The sequence below is a fragment of the Heloderma suspectum genome, chromosome 5 (assembly GCF_057233095.1).
Source record: "Heloderma suspectum isolate Gila_16-S chromosome 5, 16-S_ref, whole genome shotgun sequence".
Taxonomy (NCBI): Eukaryota; Metazoa; Chordata; class Lepidosauria; order Squamata; family Helodermatidae; genus Heloderma; species Heloderma suspectum.
In genome coordinates, this window is record NC_139462.1 from 94,111,119 (window position 1) to 94,128,650 (window position 17,532).

Sequence of the window (17,532 nt, forward strand, 5' to 3'; positions counted from 1 at the left end):
TGGGGTCACTCTTGAACTCAGAGCAAACTTTCCATCCACCCCAACACTGGTTGTCCCAGTCCCTACTGAGAGCGATCCTGCAGAAGGTGAGCATAATGTGCAGTGGTATAGTGGTTAAATCTAAAATGCAGGTGCTCATCATGACGCTCCCCATAGCCATGCCCCCAAGGAGAGTCCAAAAATGCAGACAGCTGTGTTGATCCATGTGTGTGTGTATGTGTGTGTGTGTATTATTTACACATTCTTAACTATCCATTCAAGACAACATATCCCAAAATATTCTGCAGGGGTAACTCACCACAATTTATTGTTGCTGGAACAACCCCCACCCCACCCCACCATGACAACTGCAGCTAAGCTCGGAGGGAACAGCAAGCCTGAGGAGAATGCAGCTGATGTCATCATCCTTGCTAATTAAAAAGTCCTGGCACGTTGACCCTGTGAGCCCTGGTTCCATTCCACCACTGATACCGTTCCTCCATATACAGAACATACCAAGTATGTACCCTCCAGAGGTCCTTGAAATATACAGGGCCTCATTCCACACACAGATGTGTATATGCACTCCAAACATGCACAACATAACTTTTGTGCATCTGGAAACTGCCCTTTTTTTTTAGTCTTTTCTCACCCAAACCTATCACTTGATTTGGATCCCTGAACTGTCTTCCCATAGTGATATAATGGAAATTCCAGATCTTTCTAGAAGACCAGGGGTCTCCAAAGCAGTGCCCACATGGACCTCCTGTGGTGCCCACGAAGCTCTCCCCTCCCTGCCCCTTGGGGGAAAAAAATTAAGAAAAAATATAGAAAATGTTAGCACAGTCTTCTTTCTCTCCCTTTCTAGCCTCTGGCCTTGCTCTTTCTCTTCCCTCTACCCCTTTATCATGCTATTTTTCCCTCCCTCCCAGCCTCTAGCTTGCGATTTCTCTCCCCCCCCACCACCACCACCTCTTTAGCTCACTTTTGACTAGCCAGGCCCCCACAGCAGCCATTATGTGAGTAGCCACATCCACCATGGGAACATTTTTGTAGTGGCACCCACAGTAGTTTCTCAAATTCCCATATGATCTCACAAGTCCATATTTAGTTGGAGACCCCTGACGTAGACCATGGGGTTATTTGGCTTCAGCCGAACTAAAAGTCTTTAAGGTAGGAGTATCACTGCCTTGTTGTGGCGAAGGGATTGCATAACTCAGTGAAGCCATAAGCTATGCCATGCAGGGCCACCCAAGACGGACAGGTCATGGCAGAGAGTTCTGACAAAATGTGGTCCACTGGAGAAGGAAATGGCAACCCACTCCAGTATTCTTGCCAAGAAAACCCCATGGAACGTATCACAAGGCTAAAAGATATGACGCCGGAAGATGAGACCCTCAGGTCGGAAGGTGTCCAATAAACTACTGGGGAAGAGCAGAGGGAATTTCCAAGTAGCGCCAGAAAGAGTGAAGCGGCTGAGCCAAAGCCAAAAGGACACTCAGCTGTGGATGTGTCTGGTGGTGAAAAGAAAATCCAATGCTGTAAAGAACAATATTGTTTAGGAACCTGGAATGTAAGATCAATGAATCAAGGTAAGCTGGAGGTGGTCAAACATGAGATGGCAAGATTGAACATCAACATCTTGGGAATCAGCGAACTAAAATGGACAGGCATGGGCAAATTTAATTCAGGTAACCATTATATCTACTACTGTGGGCAAGAATCCCTTAGAAGAAATGGAGTAGCACTCGTAGTCAACAAAAGGGTGGGAAAAGCAGTACTGGGGTACAATCTTAAAAATGATAGAATGATCTCATTACGAATCCAAGGCAAACCATTCAACATCACAGTCATTCAAGTCTATGCCCCAACCACTGATGCTGAAGAAGCTGAGGTTGATTGGTTCTATGAAGACCTACAACACCTTCTAGAACTAACACCAAAAAAAGATGTCCTCTTCATCATAGGGGATTGGAATGCTAAAGTAGGAAGTCAAGAAATCACCAGGATAACAGGCAAGCATGGCCTTGGTGTACAAAATGAAGCAGGACAAAGGCTAATAGAGTTTTGCCAAGAAAACACGCTGATCATAGCAAACACTCTTTTCCAACAGCACAGGAGATGACTCTATACATGGACATCACCAGATGGTCAATATCGAAATCAGATTGATTATGTCATTTGCAGCCAAAGATGGAGGAGCTCTATACAGTCAGTAAAAACAAGACCTGGAGCTGACTGTGGCTCAGGTCATGAGCTGCTTCTTGCAAAGTTTCGGCTTAAATTGAAGAACATGGGGAAAACCACTAAACCATTCAGGTTTGACCTAAATCATATCCCTTATGAATATACAGCGGAGGTGATGAATAGATTTAAGGGATTAGACCTGATAGACAGAGTGCCTGAGGAACAATGGACGGAGGTCCGTAACATTGTTCAGGAGGCAGCAACTCAATCCATCCCTAAGAAAAAGAAATGCAAGAAAGCCAAGTGGCTGTCTGATGAGGCTTTACAAATAGCTGAGGAAAGAAGGGAAGTGAAAAGCAAGGGAGAAAGGGGAAGATATATCCAACTGAATGCAGAGTTCCAGAGAATAGCAAGGAGAGACAAGAAGGCCTTCTTAAATGAACAATGCAAAGAAATCGAGGAAAAAAATAGAATGGGAAAGACTAGAGATCTTTTCAAGAAAATCGGAGATCTCAAGGGAACGTTTTGTGCAAAGACGGGCATGATAAAGGACAAAGAAGGCAGGGACCTAACAGAAGCAGATGAGATTAAGAAGAGGTGGAAAGAATACACAGAAGAACTATACAGGAAAGATCTGAATGTCCCTGATAGCCATGATAGTGCGGTCACTGAACTTGAGCCGGACATCCTTGAGAGTGAAGTCAAGTGGGCCTTAGGAAGCATTACTAACAACAAAGCTAGTGGAGATGACCGTATTCCAGCTGAGCTATTTAAAATCCTAAAAAATGATGCTGTTAAAGTGCTTCACTTAATATGCCAACAAATTTGGAACACTCAACAGTGGCCACAAGACTGGAAAAGGTCAGTTTACATTCCAGTTCCACAGAAGGGCAATGCCAAAGAGTGTTCGAACTACTGTACAATTGCGCTCATTTCACATGCCACTGCCAGCAAGGTTATGCTCAAAATCTTACAAGCTAGGTTTCAGCAGCATGTGAACCGAGAACTACCAGAAGTACAAGTGGGGTTTTGAAGAGGCAGAGGAACTAGAGATCAAATCACCAACATTTGCTGGATCATAGAGAAAGCAAGAGAATTCCAGAAAAATGTCTATTTCTGCTTCATTGACTACATTAAAGCCTTTGATTGTGTGGATCACAACAAACTGTGGCAAATTCTTAAAGAGATGGGAGTACTAGACCACCTTACCTGTCTCCTGAGAAACCTGTACGAGGGTCAAGAAGCAACAGTAAGAACCAGACATGGAACAACCGATTGGTTCCAAATTGGGAAAGGAGTATGACAAGGCTGTATATTGTCGCCCTGCTTATTTAACTTATATGCAGAGTACATCATGAGAAACGCCGGGTTGGATGAATCACAGGTTGGAATTAAGATTGCTGGGAGAATTATCAACAACCTCAGGTATGCAGCTGATACCACCTAATGGCAGATAGCGAAGAGGATCTAAAGAGCCTCTTGTTGAGGGTGAAAGTGGAAAGTGCAAAAGCTGGTTTGAAACTCAACATTAAAACCACTAAGGTCATGGCATGTGGCCCCATCTCTTCCTGGCATCTAGAAGGTGAAGAAATGGAAGCAGTGACAGATTTTATTTTCTTGGGCTCCAAGTTCACTGCAGACAGTGACTGTAGCCATGAAATTAGAAGACGCTTGCTCCTTGGGAGGAAAGCTATGGCAAACCTAGACAGCATAGTAAGAAGCAGAGACATCACCCTGCTGACAAAGATTCGTATAATCAAAGCTATGGTTTTCCCAGTAGCAACGTATGGCTGCGAGAGCTGGACTATAAGGAAGGCTGAGTGCCGAAGAATTGATGCTTTCGAACTGTGGTGCTGGAGAAGACTCTTACGAGTCCCCTGGACTGCAAGGAAGTCAAATCAGTCCATCCTAAAGGAAATCAACCCTGAGTGCTCATTGGAAGGACAGATACTGAAGCTGAAGCTCAAATATTTTGGCCACCTAACACGAAGAGAAAACTCCCTGGAAAAGACCCCGATGCTGGGAAAGATTGAAGGCAAAAGGAGAAGGAGATGGCAGAGGATGAGATGGCTAGATAGCATCACCGATGCGATGAATATGAACTTGAGCACACTCTGGGAGAGAGTGGAGGACAGGAAGGCCTGGCGTGCTATGGTCCATGGGGTCACGAAGAGTCGGACACGACTTAACGACTGAATAACAACAGGGAATGTGGAGGGAATCCTCCAGATGCTGTTGGACTGCAACTCCCATCAGCCCTAGAGGGCACAGCCAATGGTGAGAAAAGATGGGAGCTGCAGTCCAACAACATCTGGAGGGCCACATATTCCCCATCCCTACTTTTCCATATAGTTAGGAATAAAATTATCTCAATTTTTTCACAATCACTCTTAATCTTAATTCTTTACCAGGCATACTATAGGACTGGTGAATAATTAATACTTCCCAGTATGTTCCTCTCTTAATTTTTGGCAAGTATTACACATTCCCTTTAGCGATGTTTTTGATCCAGTTTTTAAGCAAACCATTGTACATTCTCCTACTTAATGTTTCCAATATGTGTATTATTATCATTATTATTATTTTGCAAATGTTCACAATATTATTCACTAGCAGTCTTTATGCCAGCAGTACATACTAAATTGGGGTATCACAGGGGGAGGTGAAGCCTTGGTTCTCTCAGATCCAGAGCCTTCTGAGTTTCCTGACATGACCCTGGATCTAGTCCTGTACCTACATCAGCCCAGGGTTGGTGAATTATTCCACCACAGATTTCAGTGAGGCCGAATGCACTGGCATTTGGCCCCCGAAACCCATTGCAGTACGGCCTCCCACCCCCCGTCCTCCCGCAGAATCCCCCCTGGGACAAAGCTTACCTGGGGCGGATGTTCCGGCGGCAGCGGCTCTGGTGGTGGCTCCGGCAGCGGCGGCGGCAGCTGGCTTCTCGGCCAGCTGCTGCGGACTCAAATGGCAGCTGCATTTGCGTCTGGCCAGGCTGCCATGATAGGCTACATAAGTATTTACGTAGCCTATCACAGCAAAGGCAGCCACGCAAATGGCGGCCACCACGCCATTTGCGTAGCTGCCTTTGCCATGATAGGCTACGTAAATACTTACGCAGCCTATCACGGCAACAAACAAACAAAAAAAACAGCGTACGCAAATGGCAGCTACGGCAGCCGCCATTTGCATTCCCTTTTTTTCCGCGGTTTTAGCCTACGTAAATATTTATGTAAGCTATTACGGCGAAAAAAAGGGGGAACACAAATAGCGTAGTGGGCGCTATTTGCGTTCCCCTTTTTTTCGCCGTAATAGCTTACGTAAATATTTATGTAGGCTAAAACAGCTAAAAAAAGGGAACGCAAATGGCGACCGCTGTAGCCGCCGCCATTTGCGTATGCGGGGTGGGGGTTTCCTGAAGGCTGCCCAGAGGCCGGATGTCTGGCTGCGGGCAGTCCTGGCTGGTGGCTCCGTGGAATCTCCACGGAGCGGAGCCGGATGGATCAGCATTTCGGGGGGAGGTGCGGAGCGCCTCCCCCCCACCGAGAATCCCGTAGAAAAGGTAAGTGACTTTTGAACATCCCTACATCAGCCTTGGAACCAATTGGAGGGAGGGCATTTTTAAAAAAAACAAAACAAAGGTCCACTGGGAAAGTAAAAGGAACCCCCACACCTCCCACCCTGGCTGGAGGGAGCTGCCATGGCTTTGGAAGTGGTGGACCATCCAACTTCCAAGAGTCCTGCAACTCCCAGCCAGGCATGCTGGCTGAGGAATGCTGTGAGTTGTAGGACTTTTTTTCTGTCTAGACATGCATAGGAGTATGCCTGAAGTTGTTGTACTGTCACACAAACACATGTTAACATTTTGGCATTTATCACAATTTTATCATTGAACTTTGCACACATGGGCATAAATGTTAAGGACTGTATGTTGGTTCAGAACTGGAGCGTCCAAACTTGACACAGCCTCATTGTCAGTCTCTGGGGAATTATTTATCCTGTCTTACCTTATATTTCCTGTCTGCGTGTAATAAAATGAACCATGCTTCTGTTCTCTGGCTGCCTTACTTGTTTATGCAGTGGGCTGAAATTCTCTCAACAGACACTATGGGTGTCAATCTATTTAGCCATAATTATTTATTCCTGCATTTAAGGAAGTGCTCAGTAGCTGATAAATGTCTGGGCATTGCCACCTATTTGGAAGCACAACCTCAATTTATAATGTAAAAAGAAAACAGTATTTTAGATGGTAGTTCTCTTTCCTGGTAGATGTTAAAACTACTCTTAAAAGGGCAAATCTAGATATTGCCTATTTAGCAATACACATTCAGCTTCCCCACTGAATCCCTAAAACAATCATGTGAAGAAGATTAGCCCTGAAAGACTGATTTGACCCAGGCTATCCTGTAGGCTTCATAACTGAGCAAGGGAATATTAACACTCTCCCCAGTGAGGCCATCTGATGCCAAAATTGTCATCTTTTTGGTGCCAGGTTGACATTCCTCTACTCCTAGGCATTTGATGGCATATATGACAAGGTTTTTAATGGGATTTATTGTTATATTTTTATACACTGGTTTTACAAAGATTTAGGGTTAAAAACTGTGTAAATCACCCAGAGAGCTTTGGCTATTGGGCAGTAAAGAAATGTACTAAATGAAATGAAATGGATTGAACCAGCATCAAACAACATCATACTTTAAAGACGTAGTTAGCACCGAGGGCCCAATTCATACATAATGACAGCCCATGAGTAAAACACCCATGGGCTGTCAGTGGTGAGCAGAAGAGAGTGGATGTGCTACCTGCAGTGCACCAGCTACTTTGGCTTTTCATCAACAACCTATGATCAGCTCCTTCTTAGGTTATCGAGTGTGACGTGTGAACCCGGAGCTCTGGGTTGAGCGGTTAACCTAACAACAAGTCATCATGTGAGCCAACTGTAAGTTGCTGAGTAAAAGTGGAAGTGATGGGTGTGCAGGAGGCAATGCACCTGCTTTCTCCCACTCGTACATGACAAGCCATGGATTGTTTAAACTATGGGCTATTGTTATATACAACCGGGCCATTGTCTTTTTTTCTTTTTTACTTAAGGGTAAGCATAGGGGTTCTGGTCCAGGTTGGGACCCTACCATGGCTTTAGGGTGCTTTGGCCCCCTCAGTCCAGTTTGGGAGACCCACACTTGTAATTTGCTTGGCCAAAAAGGGATCTATTAAAACAAATGGATCATTTTTTAACAATGTAAATTGCAGACATTTTTTTTCGGGGGGGGGAGATCCAGATCAGAACTGCAGTGTGGGGCAAAGGGTTAAAGGCCCCCTACACTATGGTTCTGATTTGGATCCAGTCCCCTGCACATACTTTTAAGTAAAAGGGGGGAGACCTAAGCTGCTAGCTGCATCTTTCAAGTAATGGGTGTAACGGCAGGACTACGTATTATAAGAAATACAGAGCTATGTTTTCACTGGCAGGATTTAGTAATAAGGAATAGGTTCTCCTGACAGATGCATTTCTATACCCTTGCAAGAGAGGGTATAGAAATGTGATGCATTGGACTGACAATGGAGCACTATCTGGATGTGGATAAGCTGGTTTCAGTGAGCAATACTCTGGTAGCCCCCCCTTGGATGATTGCCATAAACTGTATGTGGGGCTGCCTTTGAGGACAACCTGGAAACTTCAGCTAGCGCAGAATAGGGCAACGAGGGTTTTAAGTGGGACCAGATGCTGTGAACATATGGCGCCAGCCCTTTCTCACCTTCACTGTTTTAGGATTCATTTCTGAGCCCAATTCAAAGTGCCAATTCGACCTATAAATCCTTACATGGCTTGGGCTTCAAGAATGGGTGCAGAACCTCAGGCCTGGAGGCCAAATTTGGCCCTATGGGCTTCCCCAGAACGCCATACCCCCTGGCCGTACCCGTTTCCCCCCAACTACCAATCGTTTGGTGGCTTCTTGGCTTTTGTGCAGGTCCTCCCTTCCATTCTAAAAGGTTTAAATGCCTCTTCTGAGGCCTTGTTCCTGAAGAGCTTTAAGCTAAAAGATGCAGGTATTTTTTTAATATTTTGACCCTGTTCCTTTTGCCTTTGGTCCCACCCCATTTTGCCTTTAGCACTACCCACTACTGGAATGCATCCCATGAGAACTTCTCCCAAATGAAATTCAGCCCTTTGGCTGAAAGAGGTTCTACATCCCTGACTTAAACAAACACTTATTTCTATATGTACCGTAAGATCACCCACTGAGACCCTTTGTGAAGGTTTGAGGCCTACAGAGGCAAAGGGAAAAAACAGTCAGACTGAGAGGCCTGGAGTTTTCTGTTTGGAGTGGGTAACCCTGAGAGGAGTAGTTTCATTTCTCCAGTTAAGTTTCAGTTTCGTTTTTCCACTTCAGTTTCATTTCTTCAGGTTTGAAGCATGTACTTTTGGTTTTGAGGGAGGAGGGTATATAAAGAGAGCAAGAGTGCCAGTAAGGGCAGAGACTGCCAGAGCCTGGAGTGCAAGCAGAGCCTGAAGAGGGAGCAGGAAGAAGCAGCCTAGAAAAATCTAAGTGCAGCTAAAGTAAAAGAACTTGCATTTTGCAACCTTTATTCTCTTTTAATGCCCTTTGTAGCGCTCAGCTCTATTGTGTAAATGCCTTTAGTTGTGATTTGCTAGCTTTAAACTTACCAGTCAACTGTTGTGATTAAACCCTGTGTCTGGTGTGTCAATCACCCCATTGTCTACAGCCTAAAGCCCACATTATTGGGAAAGAGAAAATTAAAAGAAGGAAGGTGGGACTCTTAAGGAGGCAAGAGATCCTTAAGGAGTTGCTCAGGGGGTCCAAGTCATAAGTGGCAACTTGACACCCATCTACAAGTGCCTCCTTCACTTGAAGTATGGAAGGTAGCAACAAGAGGGAGGGCCTTTTCAAGGGTCCTGCCCACACCCTCAAACTGTGGAAGGCTCTCCCTAGAGAGGTGCACCTGGCACTCACAGTGACATCTTTTTGGCACCGGGCAAAGAACCCAGGCCTTGTATCATCTTCTAACATTTTAATATGTGTCTAAGTTTTTTCTTGAAGCTGTTATTATTATTTCAGTCACCACTCTGACAATGCTTGCTTATTCTATTTTATTCTTATGGTAGCCATTTTATATACTTGTACATTTGTGCTGATGATACCCGTTATTTGATTTGATATTTGTGTGTATTATTTTATTTGCATTTTAATTTCTATTATTTAAATTGTGGTATGTCACCTAGAGGACTAAGTTAAGAGGCAACTCATAAGTTTTCTTTTCAGCGATTATTGATTATCATTTTAGTCTCTATTCTGACAATGTTTGATTATTCCATTTTTTACGTGTGTGGGATTATTGTAGCCATTTTTATGTATTCATAAATTTGTGTTGATGACTCATGTCATTTGATTTGACATTTGATTTTATTATTGTATTTGCATTTAATTCCAAAGGATTGGGTTAAGAGGGAACTAATCAATACAAATAATAAGCCAACCATCAAACTATATCTTATAAGAGAAATGGGGTGCCCCACAAGATGGCATCCCTGTTTCGAATTCCCCCTCCCCTTCCTTAATATGTAGTATGACTTACCTTGTGCCTTGATGCCATTATGCTATGCACTTGTCCACCCCCATCAGCAGGAAAATGGGGCTGGGAAAAATGTATCACATAATGATGTCAAGACGTGACATAGGCTGTACTGCACGTTATGGAGTCAGAGGTTAGAACTCCACTTGGGGATGCAATTTTCATTGTGGCCCCATGGTACTTACATAACATGCAGTTCCACTTTCAGCCCAAGGCTCTGTCCACTAAATCATGCTGTCACCCAAGACAGAATATGGAAATTACTCTCTCAGGAGAACCTATTGCTCACTACCCTTTTTCTTTCTTTCTTTCTTTTTCTCCTTTTTTTGTCTGTGCAAATGGTTTTATTTTCCTTTCTGTTTTGGTGTGGCTGAGTTCTTATGGGGAAAAGTTACATTTAGGGCCAACCCTAGGATAAATAGCACCCTGGGCAAGCAGTGCCTTTGGTGCCCCCGCCCCCTGGCAGTCAGTTTTGCAGGGCCACCCAGAGGATTTTATGGGGCCTGGCTGGTGTGATGTCCCTTGAGAATGATATCGCTCAAAACCTTGATCTCTCTGCCACTGGGCTACAGTTTGTCTTGTGCAAAGTTCGAAAAGCCACATTCTGAGCAGAGGTAGTGCACTATGTAACACTGCAGAACTATCACAGGTTTTACTTATAATATTTTTGCTGAGTAGCAGTTCCCATCTTTTGGTAAGCATTCATTATTTTAGAATATCTATTATTTTATCTTTAAAAATAATACAGAAAAGCTATAAATCAAAAAGGTATCCAGCTGACCTCTTACGGCTTGTGGCTTTATTTTATTATTATTTATATATGGTGCTTATAGTTTACAGTATTTGAAGTGCTAAGTGCTTGGTAATGTTGCCTCAAAGTAAAGCTGTGTTCCACTGATTTTTACCCAGTGCGAATGACATCAAAGTGGAAATTGAGAAAGAAACATACTTTAAAGCTAATTGAAGGCAGATCTTTTTTGTGGTTAGTACCCAAACAACCTGTAGAACAGGGCCATTGCTAGGTTCTTCAAAGATCCGGGGCACAGGCCCATAACACAAATTTGCATGTGCATACATTTGTGTGTGTGTGTGTGTGTGTGTGTCCAAGTCTAAGTGCACCTCTAACATATATATATATATATATATATATGTGTGTGTGTGTGTGTGTGTTTGTGTGTATGTATAGATAGATAGATAGATAGATAGATTACATACATACATAAGAAGTGTGCACTGACCCCCCCCACACACACACACACACCTCAACTCAGACCCCAAGTCAGCATTTTGGAAAACATCCCGCTTCTGCTCGCTGTCAAGAGCGCCCTTGCTGCCCTCTGAAATCTTCAAGTAGCCAGAATCAACACGCAGACGATAGGGCTCTTTTCCAAGGCTTTATTTCCATTCAGCCTAATGATGCTTACAGATTCTAATTGCATGAGCCTAATGAGGGAAACTTAAGAGAGCTGCCTACTAAGGGTTTCTAGCCTTAGTGAATCAGTTGATCTCCATTTGGAGGGTAAAGGTGGGAAGCCTCTGAACCTAAGGACTAGGAGGCGAAACTCCACCCCTTTCCCGTGGGGCATCAGGGCACAGCTGTTGATGTCATGCCAAGTGGGCTGAGCACCTCCTCTCAGCGCCCTCCATCTCCCGCTTGTCCCTGCGCTGGCGCCTAGCATCCTGAAGCTCCAGTTGTCCCTCCCCCTGCCTGCCAGGGTTGCTACCACTCTCAGGAATGTGAGCAGGGAGGGGCTCTCCCTCCGGCGGTGCCACTGAACAGTGTGCAGGTTCCTCTCCCATGGTTTCTATCTCTTCCTCAGAATCAAAACTGCTTTGGGGCTCTATGGGCTCCGATCCAACCCTGACACTCAAGGGACTCCAATTTGGAGTCATTCCACTGCAGCTCAGCACCAAACCTGAGCCAGGGTTTGGAAAAATGAGTCTTTTTGCTTCCTGTTCACTACCATGGGAAATTAGGGGGGGAAACTAACTTTTTTCTCTTGGTCAGAACCGGATGATAATTTCAGGCATAGCAGCCCTCTAGAAGGGGATTACACCTGCCCAATGTCAGGAAAATAGGTGCAGCGTTTATATTTTCATTTTCTTTTAAAGAGAACTGCCAGTAACATTTTTATTACTTGGAAGAATTGGATAAAAATTTCAGGATTCATTGTCCCATCAGAGGAGATCATGTCTGCCAAATTTCAGAGTGATAGCCACATGGGGTTTGTGCAAGGATAGCTTTGACATTTTGAGGTCTCCAAAAGAGGACATGCTTATCTCCCTATGCTTCTTGTGGACCATTGTTGTGAAAATTACAGACAGCCTAGAGGTGTCCCTAAGTAAGAAACCAGCAAAGTTTCAGAAGGACAGGTGCAGCAGTTCTCCAATTTGAGGGAGGAAGTGATTTGCTTTCCCTTCTTTTCACCACCCCCCATAGTTTTGGGGTAAATGTGTATGAAAATGCACAGGTCATTAGTGGTGTCTCCCAGGCAAAAACCTGCAAAGTTTCTGAAGGATATGCATGCATTCAAATGTAGAATGACTAGAATTTATTTACATTTCACCAATGTTAGCAGCAGGGGAACATGGGTGGGAAGGTGCTATTGCATTCATTTCCTGCTTGTGGATTTCCCGTGGCATCTGGTTGGCCACTGTGTGAACAGAATGCTGGACTAGATGGACCTTGGTCTGATGCAGTATGGCTCTTCTTATGTTCTTAAATATAGAGTGCCTTTATTTTGCTTTTCTTTCACCAATGAGCACTTACATTCTCCCCCTACCAATTCTATTCCCCTCCATGCAACCATCCTTCCTCATCCTACCATCCTCCAGCAACTTTTCATGAAAACAGGTGTCTTGTTTTGTGCAACTCTTCTCTAACTCCTCATTGTTATGCACAAGCTCTCATGGTATCTTTCTCCCCATAACTTCATTTGTGCCAAGACTTCACCAGGATTCAGCCAATGAGTCTGTTTTCAGAACTAGGGCTAGGTTATGGAGAAACTCTGAGCATGTACTAAGTGCCTTTACCTTGCCACTGAAGCTAGAGTTCATGCAAAACACACACACACACAGGACAAAATAAGCATAGGACTGAGCTGAAAGGGTAATCACTCAATTCATTAGACTGGAATTGGGTAGGCACTGTGTTAAGCCTGCAGTACCATGCTCACAACTCAGGACTTATTTCTGAGTAAACATGCAGAACATTAGGGTGCAAACCTCCCTGTAGAAGTAACTTGTGCTGGAATCCTATGCATGCTTTCCTGAGGGTAAGCCTCATTAAACATAATGGGGCTTCTGAGTATGCATACATAGGAGTGTATGAATGAGCAGCATTTATCTGCCCTCCACTTAAAAAACAAACCCAAACGTCCTATTTTTATTAAAGCTTTCTGTTCATAGGAACATAGGAAGCTGCTGCCTTATACCGAGTCAGACCCTGGGTCCATCTAGCTTCGGATGATTCTGAAGTCCAGGGAGCCTGTCTGGGAAATGTAACAAGTTCCTTAAGATTAAGGAGGGTGAGAGGAGTTAGGAGGGGAAAACTGAGCCTTGGCAAGTGATATCTAGCTGCCAATAGGGCTGAACTTTTAACCCAGAGGTCTCTAATCACAGTGGGGTGATTGAGAGTGGGGTGCAATCACTCCTCTGTAAGGAAAGGCTTCAATATTTGGGCTATTTAATTTAGAAGAAAGCCAAGTAAGGGGGAGGTTTATACAATTATATGGAGTGGTGAAAGTGGAGCAGTGCAATAAATAAGCTGAATTCAATGTGCGTTTTTCCCAGGTAATGTGTATTGCAACCAAAGAGATGCTTAACCTTTTTCTTCCCTCAATGAGGAGCCTCAGGTCATCCAGTGAAGCTGAATAGTGGCAGATTCAGGACAGACAAAAGGAAATACTATTTGCACGTAAAAAAAAACTATACCAGAGATTAGGGATAGTGACCATGGCCACCTTAAACACTTTCTGATTAGGATCTCTGTGACCCTGTGTGGCTTGACAGTTTTTACTTTTTGTTTTAGTCTTTTAGAAAAGGAAACTTTATGCATGGCTAGCACAAAAGCCACTGGGCCTAACTGTCTGAAATTTGGCAGGTTCAGTCAGCTTCACATGGGCTGCTAAGTCCCCAAATTCCATGCACTTATGTGGAAGCACACAAAAAAAATAGCTTTTTGCATTGACAGATTTTCTTGAAAAAAGCAAATTTTACCTGTGGCTAGCACAAAAGCCACTGGACCTAACTGTCTGAACTTTGGCCAGCTCTACAGAGGCTGCCAGGTCTCCAAATTCTATGCATTTATGTGGAAGCACAAAAAAATTATAGCCCTTTGCTTTGACAGATTTTTTTTAAAAGCAAATTTTTACCTGTGGCTAGCACAAAAGCCACTGGATTTTACTGCATGAAATTTATCAGGTTCACTAACCTCCATGGGAGCCACCCGGTCTCCAAATCTCATATGTTTATCATACAAACCTAAAAAGCTATGGCCGTTTCTGATTTTCAATGAAAGTCACTGGGAAAATGTAAAAAAAAAAAAAAAAGGCAATTAGGACAGCTCAAAAGATTCGGGGCACAGCTCAGAAGATCTGGGGCCCATGCCCTGAGGAGCCTATTTATAACAATGCCCATGCTGTAGAACCTTGAAAGAAAGGTTACAGACACTTACTTTTTGCCACCCAGCTCACTGCAGACAGTATGTTAAAAAAAAAACAGCCACTGAGCTCAGCTTAGCCAGGTGACTGCCCAGTTTGCCCATCCCTAAGGCTAGCCCTGGTTACATGTCATCCTCCTCAGCCTGATACAATAGATAGTGAATCCTGTTATCCCTTTAAAGGTAGGTTCTCTTCTTCAGGTTTGCAGACATGGAAAATATGAATGCGAAATGGAAAATGGCTGGCCTTAAAAGGAGGTTAAAGGCCTCTGAGCATGCAGGCTCTCCATTGTGAAAGTCACTTTGTCAAAGCATAATTTACCGAGATTCAGTTGCACAGTCATAATTCTGCAGTTCTTTCAAGCTGCCTACTTTTATACCTTCAGGCATGTGATTTGTCAGGACAGCCTTGTGGTCTGGGCGTGCAATCAGAGCTTCCCTTGGTAGACTGAAATGACCCAGAACAAACTCAGTAGTTAATCTTCTTTATTGCTGAAATCAATAAGCAGATCCATGCTAAGTGCTGACAGTTCCTATGTAGGGAGTGAAAAGGAGAAGTGGCTGTTCCTTGAACCTGTAATATGTTATAACCCAGAAGGTTTTCTTTACAATTGTTGCTGTTATTTCATAAAGGGTTCCCGCCCGCCCCCCTTGATGGTGCAAACATTTAAAAAGCTGCATTTTATTTCCATTTGCCCACTGAGTGGTGAGTTCAAAGCACAACAGAACAAAGAGATATAATCTGCTTAATCACATGGAGGGCAACCATGGATACAGGAGGTTCTCCTCTTCAGACCCACCATGCATACAGGGCAACAGATGCAAAGATGGAGGGGAGTGGGGTGGGGCTGGAGCACTCCTTATGTGTTCATTCAACATGGTAGGAAGGATGCCTGAAGAGGGGTTGGGTCCAGTGGAGGCTGGTGGTTCTGATTTCAGTGGAGCTGTGAATCCATTTTGGGTTTTAGTCAAAACCAGCCAAAATTCTAAAGGAGCTATCCAAGTTGCTGAACCCTATCCCCAAAATAGGTTCAGCACCTTGGATAGCTCCTTTAGGGGTCTGGCTGGATTTGATTTGACTAAAATCCAAAACGGATTCACATACCCACCAAGATTGGAGCCACCAGCCTGCACTGCTTGGGTCACGTCCACATACAGCAGCAATGTTGAAGCCGCTGAGAAGCCCAAACAGATGCCCAAAGTTTTATTTATTTCTTATGAGTATGGATTATTATTATTGTTGTTATTATTCCAAAAGCAAAGCAATAGCCTTTTCGAGAGGACTTTGCAACGTTGTGTTGTTTGTCGCCTTTGCTTACATGATTCTGAATGAGAGCCAGCGTTGTCATAAATTCCATAATAAGGTCAGCTTGGGAGAGTCCGTAAAGCAGCTTGTTCTAATGACTCAGAAGCTTGGCACAAGTAATCTTATATGAGGCTCACTGGAAAGATAGGCAGAGGAAAAGGTAGCATGCGAAGCACGTCTTTGCAAAAGGGGGTGGCTTTCCCACCCTAAGCACTGGTAGGCCTCCTATGCATGTTATCCTTCGGATGTGGTTGCAACTCAAGGAACTCAGATCACACAGGCACCTCTTTATATGTACACATGTAGTTCACATCCAAGCTGATGTGAACCACGTGACTAAGGAAGACCCTAATTTTGTAGAGTATTGCTAATCTGACATGATTAGTATTGGCTTCAAAGGTGTGTGTGCAAAAATGCTTGATAGCATAGAGATGCACCCACACAATTCAGATTCCCAGTAGCCACCATGCCATTTGGATAGCCTATGAACTGGGCCATTCAGGCACCACTGGCCTCAACCATCTTACAAAAAAGGCACCTCCATACTGCAGAAATAATTCTTCAGTTGTGCAGGGACCCACCCGTTTTATAGGCTAATTTGCAGCCAAATTCAAGAATACTTAAAAACCCAGGCGTGCACAGAAAGACCTGGAACAAGCAAAGATCTATTAATCAGACTATGCTGATTTTTTTTTTCCATTTCCATGTATAAATTATTACAATGCCCTAGCTTTCTTATGACAACACTGCAGTGGATTTGCTCTGTTCACTGTTTGTTCCCTTCCAGTTTATCAGTAGTAATCTCCACTTCACTAATCCTTGATTACAACAGAGAGCTGCTTGAAGTAGGTTAGCAAAGCTGGCTGATAGCTGCCTATTAATTAAGTGATTAAATGGATCACTCAGATAGCACTTTTTTGGGGTGCAAATATATAGCAGCTGAACTGTGGTTGGAATAGGAGCCTGGTCAACATATATGATATTGAGTACACTATGAGCCCATACAATCAAACTACCCCTGAGTGAGCTCTCTCATCCTGGAGCAACTTGGCCATCTATATCATCCTGCCAAGTGATAAGGAGAGAACAACTTTACCACGCAGTAACTGCCATTGTGCAGTAAAATGCATGGCTCAAGGTTTTTCTGTATGAGTTCTGAGTGTGATGTTCATTCCTTGCTCTAGTCTAGGACCACCATGACCATCAGCACCTCTATAGGCAGCAACCAATATAATAGCCTACAGAGAGGAACAGTGAGGGAAGGCTCATAGCTGTGTCACAGAGCACATGTTTTCAGTCCCCAGCATCTTCAGTGGAAGCAAGTTTAAGAAGACCTGTTGAAGGACCTCTCGTAACAGGACAGAGAAGGCCTGCTAATCAAAGTAGACAATGCTGGGAGTCAGCAGAAGGCAAGTTTATATGCATGTGTGAGTGCTTGTGTGAGTGCTTCAAGCACATACCCAAACTGAAGCACAACTCACAAGTAAGCAGCTTTACAGTGATATAGTAAATGCAAGTTGGGCAAAGCGCTCTGTCTGAAAAGCTCCAGTACCCAGCATAAAAATAGCATCTGTTCAATAAAATGGCTCATTTCCAATTGCTTCCATCTCTGCTAGCAGATGTGAAGAAAGTTGGAGAAGGAAAACAAGCATTAGGAAAGGTAAGAGTTCTGAATATATTCAGCTTTGGATATAAATTCATGAAGTAAATGGACAATTTAGAATATATGAATAGTTCAAAATACAGTCTTTCAAGCTCAGCCTCTAGACAATAATGCTATGCTTGGTTATTTTCATGAATAGAA